This window comes from Mycteria americana, chromosome 25 (genome assembly GCF_035582795.1).
Source record: "Mycteria americana isolate JAX WOST 10 ecotype Jacksonville Zoo and Gardens chromosome 25, USCA_MyAme_1.0, whole genome shotgun sequence".
NCBI lineage: Eukaryota > Metazoa > Chordata > Aves > Ciconiiformes > Ciconiidae > Mycteria > Mycteria americana.
Window position 1 is genome coordinate 2,784,480 of NC_134389.1, and position 13,668 is coordinate 2,798,147.

General features: G+C 59.7%; 1 protein-coding gene across 8 annotated transcripts in view; it reads right to left on the reverse strand.

The window, feature by feature from the left end:
• Positions 1 to 13,668, reverse strand: part of MEF2D (myocyte enhancer factor 2D) — a 79,743-nt gene that overhangs the window by 37,526 nt on the left and 28,549 nt on the right. Inside the window, exon 1 of one of the 8 annotated variants that reach the window (XM_075524713.1) lies at positions 12,272 to 12,506. The exons of the other annotated variants lie outside the window; for them this stretch is intronic. The gene's annotated coding sequence lies outside the window, so the exon portion shown is untranslated. Of the gene's footprint in view, positions 1 to 12,271; positions 12,507 to 13,668 lie in introns of those variants that run through there. 8 annotated transcript variants of the gene reach the window in all.

Sequence of the window (13,668 nt, forward strand, 5' to 3'; positions counted from 1 at the left end):
CTAATTCTTTCCTTGTGCTGCAGCTCTTGGACAGAGAAACCCTCTGAAAAGACAGCAGATTTACTGTCCAAACCAGAGAGGAACTCTCCAGAAGCAACAATAAACACTGGGAGAACAACGGGCAGTAAATTTAAACCGAGTGAAAGGAAACATATTTTAACACAATTCGGTTGTGGGACTTCTTCACAGGATGCTATCGTGGCCAAAAGCTCCGCAGCGTTCAAAAAAGAGATGGGATGTTTGGAGGGATGAGAAGAAAACCCCGGCGCTGCTCATCCCCGCCCCGAGCTTCGCACAAGCCGGTGCTTCTCGCATGGGAGCGGCGGCGTTCAAACCACATTCCCCTCCCCGTGCCGCAAATAAAACCCAGGTGTTTTGATACAAATCACCTTTTTCAACCACCAGACCACGTTCCTCCTGCTGCTCTCAAATCCTCACTCCCGGGTCCTCGGCACCCCGGCTGGATGGGGACCATCGTCCCGGCCTCGGGGTTTGCTCACGCCGCTTGATAAAGTCCCCGCAGGAAAAAGGTGACTTAACAACAGGTTGGTTTTTTTTTTTGCTTGTCATGCTGGGGAGAAAAGGAGCTGGCCGTGTGATGCTCTTGATGCCTCTCCCCTCCACGGGAAGGAAAACACCCCACGGCGAGTGCGGTCCTCGGATGGGATGAAAAGGAGGGATGGAGAAAAGCACGGCACCGTTTGCTGCCCTTCAAACTCAGCCCATGGAGGGGATTTAAAACTCCTCCCTTTTCTCTTCAGGTTCCTGGTGTTGGAGTCGGGGTTTTGGGGTGGGTTTATTTGTTTTTAGGTTGGGGGTTTTTTTCCAACATATTTTTAAACCCAGGTATTTTCACATTTCCTGCCCAGGTGGCTGTTTCAGAACATCCGACCACGGGCCCGAGTTTCTGATCAGCATCTGCCAGCGCAAGAAACCTGGAGAGACTGCCCCGCTCCTGCCCACCGCGCCGGCACCGCCGCCGGCTGCTGGGAGCCAACCCAGAAGCACCCACTCTGCACCGTGCACCGAGCCGGGCGCTTCTGGAGCTCCCTTTCCTCCACCAGCAAATTGCTCTGGCTCCCTAATCGCCCACCCCGAAGCCTCGGGATCACCCATGACCCTCCTCCGCGATCAGGTGGAATTTAAGCACCTAAATGTCTACGTAGCCAAGCACCCAGAGCGCAGGACTTCTTTTAAAAGGAGTTAAACTCCTAAAAGACCTTAACATCTCGGGTGTTTTTATTCAACATAATATCCCCAGTCATTAAATCATCTTTTCTTCCTTCCGAGACAGCAGCTTCTTTCTCCTTAGCCTGGTTTTCCAAGGAAACAACGCTCACGCCATCCCGTGGTGCATACAGGATGAGAAGGCACCCACCCCACGCGGCGTCTAAGCCCACGGGACCTTTCCGTCCCATCGGGGCCGGGGCACCAACATCCCCAAGCCGCGACACCCCAGCGAGTCGCGCGAGCGCACCGGCGGATGGGTTAAGCCCAGCCCTTACGAGACACTAGAGAATCTCTGCAGCCCTATAAGACAGACTGCCTTGCCCAAAATGGGACCCAAGGCCATCCTAAACCAGGCTTGGGACAGCTCAAATATCACGGGGTGCGGCCAGACTGGAGCGGGGCCGGGCTCGGGGCCACCCCGGGCACCCACAGCCTCCCCCCACGCCACCGCCGTCCCCAGTGGTACCCGTCTCCATGGCGACCATCTCCACGCAACCACCGAGCATCTCAGCCGCTGCACCCGGCCGGGAGGAACCGCCGCGGCGTGGGGGGGGTCCGAGGGCATCGAAGGGGACCCACGAACCTGCCGTCAAGCCGACCACGGGCGTTGCAGCGAGCGAACGGCGCCAGCAAAAAAGTCACCCCGTCCCTCTTCGGCGCCCGGAAACCTCGGCGAGGATCAGGAGAGGGGAAATTCGGCATCGCTCCGGGGAAGCAGCGAGAAGCGCTGGGACGGAGGCAGCCCGTTAGCGCCCGCATCCCTCCCTCCTGCCCTACACCCCCTCGCGCGCTCGCACAAGTATGACTATCACGGCAATTAACACACATGCCAATTAACTACAAGCAGGTGCTGGTTAACTCTGTGCTGAGTAATTCATACCCGGCTCCAAGTAAATTGCTTTAAATTGGAGAGACGGGTGAGGGAGCAGAGTTAGCATTTTGCAAATGGGGGAAGAAAGAGAAAGCGAAGAGGAATCTCAGCTGGGAGATGTTTTTACAAAACAAGGAATTTGGGGGTGCTGAATCCACAGCTCCAAGAGCTGGGGAGGCAGGAGAGCTGATATCTCTTCCAGGTCTTTATTTCTGCATCGTTTTTACCGACTACACGTGGTTCCGACCTATTTTACCTATTTCTACGTGGTTTCGCCTTGGCATGGCGTGAGCAGCAGGGCTCTTTGCACCACTCCCCAATTTGTCCCTTTTCCATTTCCACTAAATAGCCCCGTATTTCTCCCTGCGCGAGCAGGGGCACTTAGAGTCTCACATCCACTTTCTATGGCCGTTTGTTATCTTTACTATACTTTGATTGCATCCCTTTTTTAGTTGCCTCCTTACTAAAGTTAGCCGCGACACGGCCGCTCCTCTCGAAGGCGACGATCTTAAGCTGTCCTTCCTTAAAACCCCACCTTGTAAAGCCTTGTGCTCTCAGCACGATGTCAGCTTAAATAAACCAAACGTTGGCTGCGCAGCTGCAAAGGAAAGATCAAAAAGACGAAGCCAAAAGCCTGAGGAAGATAAATAAAGGCAAATAAACGCATCCTTTCCAAAAATGTATTTTCCTTTCGAGCTCTGCACGGCCTTGCTTTTCCCAGCGCTGTCCCTGCGCTCACGTGCGGCACCGAGGAAAAATCCACCCGTGCCTACGCAGAAATACACGGTAGAGCCAGCGTTAGGAGCGACGGCAAAATTTGGACGGGTTCATCGCGGCACCGGTTCAAGGGACGTTTTCCCCATCTCCATCCCCCAAACCGGGGCCAGCACCACGGGGACGTCCTTGGCCGCGGGGAAACCTGCAAAAGCAGCTTCAAAGGACAGTTGGAGGCTGGGGAAAAAAAAGGAAGGAAAAGGGAAAAGAAGACAAACGCTCTCCTGTGAAGTTGCTGAAAGGACCAACGCGGCTCATCTTCTGGAGGAGATGAATGGGAGGATGTCTGATAACGGCATAGAAAGTCGCAAATTGAAGGGAGAAAAGCAGGTGACAGGTACAGAGGAGCACGGCTCAACCCAGCAGCCTGCTCTGCCCGGGCACCGAACGCTCTCTCTGCAGGACAAACCCATCCTTTACCCAGGATTTGCAGGAATTCTCCCAAAGATGGGTTTATCCTGACTTGGCTCCATCAAGCCGAGGGGCCGGCTGAGAGTAACGGGTCCAAAGGCAGCGGGATGAGGGGTCCTCCCCGCCGGGCATCCTCCCCCGGGAACGGGGCACCGAATTCACCGAACCCAAACCAACATTTTGGGGGGCTCAGGGTTTATCCGCGTACAGAAACGACGGCAATAACGTGCTGCGTGGACGCCTTCCCCCGCCTTGGAGCATCTCCGGGCAAGGTGGGGTCACTGCAAGAGAACTTCAGCACACGACCGGTGGGCACGTGGGTCGCAAGGCGCAGGGTTTGTCCCATCTCGCTGCCCGCAGCGGGAGAGAGCCCACACCGGGGAAGTGCTGCTGTGCTGCAAACCGGCCTGCGAGCTCAGCCTCGCCATGGGAAGTGGTTTACACCCGCCGTGCCGACGGTGCACCGAGCCGCTGCCGAGCCCTTCACCGCCCCGTGCTGTGGTAGGGGCGCGGGGGGAAAGGGCTGAGCGGAGGGAGGGAGCGATGATGCTCCGGAGGAGACGGCGATGCTTCGGAGGTGGCGAGAGCAGCCCCACGCCCTGCTGCAACGCTCCCCGCTGCAAACTTGCAGCTTTTACCGAGAAAAGCGGCTGAGCGGAGGCGCGACGTGGCCGCGCTGCCACGAGGAGCGGTCCGGCAGCACCCGCGCAAAGCTCAGACTCTCCACAAAAGAACAAAAAGAGCCTTAAAAGCAATTGCCAATAAAACAGCAAACCGCAGCCGAGGTGTCCAAGCCTCGGCCCGAGGCTCTCGGGTCTCGCGCCGGCACAAACTCACAGAGCCGCTTCCCTGCCTGCGGACAGGGCTGGACTTCCATCCCTTAAGGATACGGATTTAGTTCAAGTCACCTCTTGAACCCGACTGTTTAACTGCAGTTCTTGCCTTCCTGTTTCCTTTCGCGCTGACGGCCGGGCCTGCCTTTTGTGACTTAATTGTTGTTTTTTTACCATATCCTCCACACTGACACCAAGGACTTTTCGTTTCCTTCTTGGTGGTTTCTGGATCTGCAGGAGCAGCTTCCTTCTCCTCTGCAGAGGGGGGAAAAGCCTCCTTCCCTAAAACCCAGCGCCTGTATTCACGTTAATGGTGCTCTTCCTACCCTGCAAAGCCGCCGGCGTGGCGCTTGCCGTCATCCCACCGGCGACCGACCGCCGACGGACCGAGCCGGCTTTGCTGCGGAACGGGGGGGGGGGGGGGGGGGGCAGCGCCGGCAGGAGCAGCCCCGACTCCCCGGAGGGACGCAGCAAAGGGGAGACGCGTCCACGCAGGGCCGTCCTCGGCATCGCAGCGGGCAGCGCGCGCAGGTGCCTGCGCTTCCCCAGCCCCGCTGCACGTACCCGTGAAGGACTCCGACTCGCCAGCTTAGCATTGTTTAGCACCTCTTTATCTACAAACCGAGATCAAAACCGCACAAACATGCTAAAGTCTCCTCCAAAGCTTCTATTCTGGTTTCAGGATGATGCTATCTGGGTTCCTGTGTCGAGCCTCCAGATGCAGGCAGGGGGAGGGGAGAGGAAGGCGGCCGAAACGCGGCTCCAGAGCAAACCTCCCGCTCGGAAATGCAGCTGCAGGGCCCCGCTCGGCCAAGTCCTCCCCGGGGCCGAATCCTGCTCGCCCAGCAGGTGCAAATCCAGCGTCGAGCTGCAATCCCTCCCGCGCACCTGACGCCTGCAAGAGGGTCCCGATTTCCCCCAGGATCGGCAGCAAACCCAGCGGCTCGGGTCCTCCTGCCTGCGCAGGATCCGTCCCGCCGGCTGCAGGTACAAACCTCGGGAGGCTCGGGAGAGCAGAAGCGAGGCTGGATTCAATCAGGCCCCCGAGGAATTTGAAAAAGACACATATATTCCTGACCCAGATTCGGGCGCTCTCTGGAGAAAAGCAGATGCCAACCGCGCAGCCAGCTCTGCTGAGCTGTAACAAAACCACGCGCCGTGCCAAGACTGGCAGAGTCGGGGGAGAAAAAAACAAAAAGCACAGCCCTTAAATGATGCTGGGGAACTGGCATTTGCCTGTGCAAGGGGAGGGGGGTGAAAGGAAGAATTTGAGGGGTTGATTTTCTCCTCCCCTGCAGCTCGTGCACCGCGGCAGCACCCTGGTCCCCTGCACCCTGAATCTCACCGTTTCGTCCCACGGCTAGCCGGGGATGCCAGCACATCCAGCGCGTCCCAGGCTGGGGCTGGGTGCTGCAGAGGCTGGGTGACGGCACAGCCGGTGACCTTCCCCAGGCCACCAGCGCGGCCAGAGCCAGCAGAGGCTGGAGGGGACGTGGGGCAGCTGGCAGGAGAAGGGAGGCTGGGCAGGAGCCCCGGGCAAGGTCACCAGCAAGCCCGCGGCCCTGCTTGGCGCCGGCCAAAAGCCAACCAGGGAACCGTCATCACCCCATGGCAAGGCCAGGACACGGCCTCCGGGAGGAAAAGCCTGCGGGACCGGGGCAAGCAGGGACCCGCAGCCCCTCACGCCGCGCGGTTTTCCAGGGTGGCGGCCGGTCCTCTCTCCCGGAGGGCGATGCCGCAGGGAGGGATCGGCGGGGACGACCCGGAGGGGTCGGATAGCCCCTCGCTAAAGCGACCTTTAAAGCACCCCGGGAACAGCAACGTGCAAAGACTGATGCAGCCGCCGGAAAAGCCCCGTGACCTTGAGCAGCAACCTTGGCGGCGGCATCCTCGCAGCGGCGGTCACCCGTCACCCCGAGCCTGGCTGTGGTCTCCCGGGTGGCTCAGCAGCTTCCCCGGGGGCGCACCCTGAGGCTGGGCACCCTGCAAGCCCCAGCGCCCCGCTACGGGCACAGCATCCCCTTTTCCAGCTGGGACCGAGCGCTTGCACGGGGCAGCCCTAAGCCACCTCCGTCCCCATCCACCCTCCATCCCCAGGAAGGAGCTGGACCACGCGAAGCCCTTCCCTCCTGTCCTCTCTCCGTCACCGGCTCCAGAGCTGGAGACCGGGGCTAATTTTCCCCTCTGCACTAAGTAGGGTTTTCTAAATGAAGGGAAGCGAGAGCCCATTATCCGGCTCCGTCGCCCACCCCCACGGCTCCCTGCAGGGCATGAAATAACCACCTGCCAGCTCCCCGTAGCCCCGCGCCGTGGCAATGATATCGCAGCTTCCCCTGTCACTATTGTCAGAGCAAAATTTAGATACCTGGTAATGAGGAGGTTTAATATGACAGATGAGAGGTTGACTCATTAAAAAAAAAACGAGCGAGAAGGAGAGGGAGCTGAATTGGGGGTCGAATCCTGCGCTCGTAAATCAGGAGGCTGTCAAAGTCATCCCCGTGCCGGTGGGGAGCAGAAGCGGCTCTCAACCCCAAACCAGACCCACGGCAGGGACTATCACCGGTGCTGAGGCCACAGGGAGGAAAAGGAGGGGACGGAGGGGGAAGACGCAGCTACAGTTTTGGGGGCCACCCAGCCCTGCTCCCCACCGAGCTGCCTCCCACCCCCGGGGTTCGAGCCCAGGAGAAGCCTCAGCGCCCGACGGCAGCAATGTTTTGCTTCGAGGGTTTTTTTTTTTCCCCCCCCTCTCGAATGGGAAACTGTACAGCAAGATGCAAACTTGGGGCGGGGGCAGCCGAGGCTCCCTGCATCGCCAGCACCCGGACCCCACCATCGCCCCCCGTTTCCTCGGCCACCCCCCACCCCGAGGGTGCACCCTGGGGTGCGCCCGTCGCCCAGTGCAGCCCAGCAAGGTCCCCGCTGCCAGCACCCTCGCTACTGTCACCGGAAGGATGTTAATGACCTGCAAGTCCCAAAACACAAGATGCCAAAGGGGGACAACCCCCGCCGGGATCCCGCACGGGGGGCAGGATCCCACCACCGGGACACGGGAACGGGGTCCCCAGGGGCGGCTCAGCAGCGTGAAGAGGGTGGAACCCTCCCTGCAGGGAATTTAGGGGCTCTCCACGCAAGGGGACGGGATTTCCCCCAGTAGCAGAGGGGACAACTCTCTCCCCGCGGCGGGTTTTACCCAGGGGAAACTCCATGAGACCCGACTGCTGCTCCGAGCCATCCGCGAGAGCGATGGAAACCCACGGCAGTCCCACGGGACTCGGCAGAGAGCGAAACTGTCCTGGGGGGAAACGCTCCTCTTCCCTCCCGTATCAACGGGATGGGATTGGGGATGCAACCTCTGCAGCCAGCCCAGGGCATCCTGCGGTCACCTTCCCTTCGCCCGAGGGCAGCGTGGCACAAATCTCCATCCCCATCCCCGCAGCGCGGCCGGGGACCCCGCACCCCATCCCCGCCCAGGAAGGGACACCCGAGAGCAGCTTTGCAGACCCTCCAGCACCCAAAGCACAGCGCGGGCTCAGCCTGGGAGCCAGGGCTGCCGACAGGCCGGAGACCCCCAGTGCCATCCCGGAGCACGATCCTCCCTCCCAGCGTGCGACCCCAGCAGCGCCGTTCCCAAAGGCTCAGCCCTTCCCCGAGGGCCACCAAGATCTTTCAAACCAGCCTCCCAAAACCACTTCTTTTTTTTTTTTTTTTTTTTTTTTTCTTCCTTCCCCCGCCCCCAAGCACTGGTGAGTAATAGCAGCAATGCCAAAAGTCACGGGGCTGCTGATTTTATTTGCATCTACCAACTGCTAACTGCATCCATGCCCAAAGCAGCCCAGCGCATCCATCGGGTCCAAAGATGCGAAGGCAACGTAGAAGCAGATGCTGCTCCTGCATCGCCCCATCCCGCGCTCTCGGTCAGGGTTTCCGCGTCCTAAGCTCCCAGGCAGGGAGCACCGGGCTCCCCAGGGGCTGCAGGGTCCAGCACCCGTCTGGGCTGTGGAGGAGCTGGTGAAGCCAGGAGCCCGGCGTTGGGAAGGGGATGGTGGTCACCAGCTCCGCTTGACCACGAGAAGAAAGAGGAGAAGCAAATGAGCTTAATTTACCACTGATATGGCAGTGCCGAATACTGGGAGGGTGACGCCGGAGCGGACCTCACCGGAGAGTCCTTTGGAGAGATGGATGGGAAAGATCTGGCCAACACCACCAGGAACGGGCAGGGCCAGGCTCCTGCCTCCATCCCAGTGCTCAGACTCAACCATCGCAGCTCCAACCAGTCCCCGGCACTTCCAACCTGGAAACGAAACTACAAAAACCGGTGCCCTGGCCACCTGCTTTTGGCAGAGGTGGACCTGCCCATCCACCTGTACACGTCCCCAGCATTTCCACCCCAAAAACCGACTTTGCTCCGTAGCCACAGGCTCACGCTCGGAGCATGCTGCCATCTAACAGCTGGAAGCTTACCGCTATTTTTTTTAATAAAGCAAACAAAGGTCCACAAACAGCATTCATTATTTGGGACTATAACAGCATTACAATTTGCAAGCAGAGACCAAGGCCCCGGGCACGAGGAACCGAGCAGAAAGAGCCGTTCCTTGGCCCCAAGAGCTACAGCCCAAGTGCCGCGAGAGGAGAAGGAGCCACCGAAGCCCGCTAAGAGGCACGGACCGGGGTCCGGCCACCACCAAACCTGACCCGAACTCCCTCTAAGCGAACGGGAGTAACCGGGACAAGATGCCACACAGCAAAAACGGGTTTAACTTCCTCTTCCCCTGCACTGCCTCGAAAACACGGCGGCTCCAACCCAGCACCCAAATAACGTTGCATCAGCCGCCACGTCTGCCGCTGGCACCGACACTCCGGGGAGCCCCGATCCGGAGCCCGGGCACGGCATTGCTGGAGCACCCCGGGGACCGCGGGGCACCCAGAGCTGCTGCAGCCAAATCCGGGGCAGGGCGGGAGAGGGGTACAAACCGGCTCGAGGTCCCCGGTCCCCGGCGTGACTGGGGGATGCCCGCCACGCCGCAAAGGCTTTGCCGTCTGCCGGGACGAGACGCGGCCCCGCTCCCCCAGCTCACCAGCAGCTCGCTCGCGCGCGCGTCGGCAGGCAAAAGGCTGACAAAGGCCGGGGCCGGATCCTCACCCCGTGTTCTCAAGCCACGAGCCAGCGAGGTGGGCGGGTGAGGATCCAGCGCCGGCTCGTCAGGCGGCCGAAATACAGCGAGACAGCTGGTTCTCAGCTGTTGCCGCTCACTCACAAGACACGCATTCTAGACACAGGCGCACCAATCCTGTCCTACCCGCTCCCCGGCACCAGCCCGGCCGGGCCACCGAAACCAAGCCAAGCCCACACCGATGGCCATCGCTGGCAGCTCTGGCCAGACCCGCCGGGGGATGGTTCCCATTAGCAGGGAGAGGCGGACTCATCCAGACCCCATCCTCCAGGAACAGCGGGGAAAATTATTCTGGTTTAAAAGGTGGTTTTTTTTTTTAACCCACCCAAAGCTCGTGTTTTAGCAGGGAGGATTAAGGCGGGGGGGGGCGGGGGGGGAGTTCCCTGCCGGGGTCCCCGACCGGCTGAGCCCTTCTCCACGGCTGCACCAAAAGCCACGTGCCGGAGGGGCGGTGATTTCGGCCAGCCCTGGGTTTTGGGGGTGCGGATGCTGCCCACGTGCCCCCCTCGGACATCCCAGCAAACCGCAGGGGTGACGCTCAGGAGAGCGCCGGGGATGCCCGGCCACTGTGGGAAATGCCAAAATTTGGCACTTTCCAGAGGCGCCGCTACATCCCGGGTCTGGCACCCTCCAAACTCCCGTGCCGGAGCACGCCAGCACGTGGCTGCGGTTGAAGCCGAGGGCTCGGTTGCGGGTCCCAGCCCGGGTTTCCGGAGGGACGGCGCGGAAGCCGCTGGGATGCTCCTGCGGCACAGAGGAGATGGACCCCAAGGGCAGGCGAGAGCTCGGGAGCTGTCGCGAGTGCAGGAGTGTCACGGATAAACACCAGTCACGATTCCCCTTGGAAAAAGGAAAATATTGGGGAAAAAAAACCCCAAATAAGGCAGTTTTTTCTGCAGACTTGCAAAGGGGGTGAGAGAGAAAGCGTGGTTTTCAGAAGGCACGAGTTTGTGGGTAGAAATGAAAATATTTCAGTCAAAATTTTTGGCTGAAGGGGTTGGGACGTAAAAATAATTAAAATATAAATAAATAGCTGCCCGAATCGATTGTTTGCTCAAAAGAGGTGGAGGAGGAGGAAGAGGAGGAAAGGGCTTTGCAGCCATCGTTGCCCAGGGCGGATCGTGGGCAGCCGTCGGGTTTCGAAAGCGGAAACCCAGGACCCCGCAGTGGGGACGAGACCCGCGGCCCCAAACCCTGTCCCCAAATGGGACCGACCCCGCTGCGACGGTGCCGCCCGAGTCGAGCAGAGGGGAGAACCCGCTTCGCCCACCCTCAGCGATGGGTAAAAAGGGTTGGGTTTAACCCAAAGAGTGAAGTTTATCCTCCAGCCCCGGTTGCGTTCAAGCTGTCCGTAAGCATCGGAGCCAGGGCAGCGCACGCGAGCGGAGTCTTGGGAGGGAAACACTAAAAGCACTTCTGAAAGATGCCGCCCTCCTTCCTAGGGGTTTTGGACCTTAATTTCCATAGAAGTGGATATTAAGATTATCAGCATTGTTGATAATCTTAATATCCACTTAATATCCACTAATATCCCAGATCCAGGCAGGATCTGGGCAGTCCCTGCCCCAAAGCAGTAACAGCACAAAAAACCCTGAAAAAAAAAAAATCAAGATGGAAAAAGCTTTTTCTAGGACGAGCCAAGCCCAGCGCCCGTCCCAGCCCCACCGCACCCAGCCCTCGTGCGGGACCAGCCGGGCTGGTCTCTAGGCTAAACCAAACATTTATGAAACGGTTAAGGGAGGAGAAGGAACAGGCGGGAGAGCCCCGGCGCGATGCTCCTGCCGTCGCCCCGTGCCCGGGCGGAGAGGTGCGTGGTACCCGGCTCACCTCCCCGCGCGAGCCGCGAGCTCCCGCTGCGCCGAGCACCCAGCCCCGGCTGAAAGGAAACGGCACCGAGCAGGAAGGTGTTAAAAAACCCCGGTACCAACCTCAGAGGAACCACAATAAATAACCTCCCCGACATCCGAGTAAATACGGTGGGCTGCTCCCCGCTCACCTTCCTGTTTGCTTTCGCAGATCCGGGCCGGGACAGCCACCTCCAACCACCGGCTCCGTCCCGGCGTAGCAGAGCTCCGGCTGCGGCACCACGGCGGCTGCGGCACCCTCCACCCACGTCGGTCCCCGGCATCGTCCCTGCCACGGGGGACCACGGGCGCGAGCTTCCCCAAAGGGCCGGATTTTATCCCCCGGGGACCGGCACCAATCCTGCACCCGAGCCTGCCGCGTTTTCCTCGCTCGTCTATATTGGTTTTTATTTTAAGAGGAGGAAATCCCGGCTCACCCATTCCCCGTCGGTGAGCCACGTCCTCCCTCCGTGCCTCAGTTTCCCCCTCTCTCCATGCAGCTGATCCTCCCAACATGGGAACTCCCCCCACTGCCCAGACCCCCCCCTCTCCCTCCCTACCCCCACAGCCCTGGATAAAAAGCAACGGGTCCTGATTTACGGGCACTTTTGTGCTTTACCACGAACACAAAGGAGAGGGGAAAAAAAAATAATTAGAGGCACACTCACATCGAAGATCTGTGTCAGGAGCAAAAAGGGGGTCTGGGGCAAACAACCCCCCCGGCAGAGCAGCGGCGACCGCGGAGGCTGACAATAGATAAGGGCTCTAAATTCGGCACTGGGCTCTGGCACCGGGCTCTGTAAGGCGATCGGGGTGGGGGTGTGCCGGGCTGTTTATTTGGCTCCAAACTCCGCACCGCCACTGCAGCGTCACCCGTGTTTAAAAAAGGAAGGAATGAAAAGGAGGGGGGGGGGAAATGTAAAAAATTAAAAAAAAAGGGGGGGGGGGGAGGAAAAGTGCGCTCGTACGTTCAACAATAACAACAAAATTTTAAAAATCAAGAGAAAAGGAGGCGGCGGGGGGGGGGGAGAATAAAAGGAAACCCAGTTGGGCTGGCAAGGTTTAAAGCGACGCCTGTTTTAAAAAAAGACAGTTGCTAATTTTAACTCTCCAGTGGAAAGAGTGAGAGGTACTTACAGGAGACAGGGTGGCTGCGTCCTTCTCCACGTCTGCTGCGCGCTGGCGGCCGGGAGGAAGCGCGCGGGATGGAGCCGCTGTCCCCGTACCGCTGTCACCCCGAGCGGCCGTCACCGCCACCGAGGCCACCGGCCGGCCCCCGATTCCCCCAAAACCCTGTTTGGGGAGCGCCGGGGCGCACCGCAGCGTCTAAAGGGCAGAGGCAGATGCGAAGGCAGGAGGAGGTGGTTAAGCGCGCAAGCGGGGGGGAAGGGAGCGGCCAGAGCCACTCGCTTGCGAACAGCTGCCGAAAGCAGCCCCCGGGCTCGCTTCCTCCGCCGCCCCAAACCCGGGGACACGGCGAGATGGGGACAGACCCCATGGGTGCGGCGGGACCCCCGGGAAGGACGGGCCTCGCTGCTGGGTCAGCCCGGTTAGATGACATTTCTGCGCGGACATTTCTGCCCGAGCTGGCTTTTCCCCAAGGGAAAAGAGGGCTTTGAAGACATTTCCCCCCCCCCCCTCGGTGGCAAAATAGTGGATGAGCTCAGAAAACCAAAGCGCAGGGCAGAGCCGTGACCACGAAAGGCCACCCGGCTCTGCCGGGAGTTAAAAGGTGACCTCCAGCAGCACGATCGCGTTTCAGCAGCCGCGCGGGCAGCAGGAAACCATCGCTTTACCAAACCCGGGATCCCACCTCTCCCAAAGTGGGAAAAGGGGCAAGGAGTGGGATTTTTGGTGAGCCTACCGGCTGGTTTTTATGAGCTCTCCCTGGAAACAGGGAGGATCCCGAGGGATGCAAACAGCTCGGTGCCGGGCGAGGCGGCACGCTCGCGCCTAGAGCACGGTGGGAGCCCAGGAGCTGCAAACTCAAGTCTCCACCAGCATTAAACCTCCAAGAGAACACGATGCGAGGCCTTAGACAGCAGAGGTGCGGACCCGGCGACCCAAGGGCTCTTCCCAAGCAGCTGGAAATCAGCCTCGGGCTGCAAAAATCTCATCGAGAGAAAAGCAGGTTGGCACAGACCCCGCAGCTTGTGCATGAGGTAACGGACACGTGATTTACCGAGCATGGCTGCAGCGAGATGATACGACCGTCTTCAGGACATGAAAGAGTCGATTCAATTAAGGTCACCGGCCCTAGAAGAGTTTTCTGCAGCAGATGCGGTTGGGCAGAGAGAGGTTTTCCTGGTGCGCCTCAAATAGGGCTGGCCTCAGGAAGACAAAATGCCTATTGATCGCGGGCAGCGATGCTGCACGTCGCAGGACGCGGCTTCGTCGGGATTAAATCGCCCGGTGCTGCTTGTCGCACGCTTCCGAGGCAGGGTCGATATTGCTCTTCTAATTGCTCGGCTCCTGTCGCTCACAGAGCGAAGGGGACGAGTTTCATAGCAGTCCCCGGAGATGCTTTTCGAAAT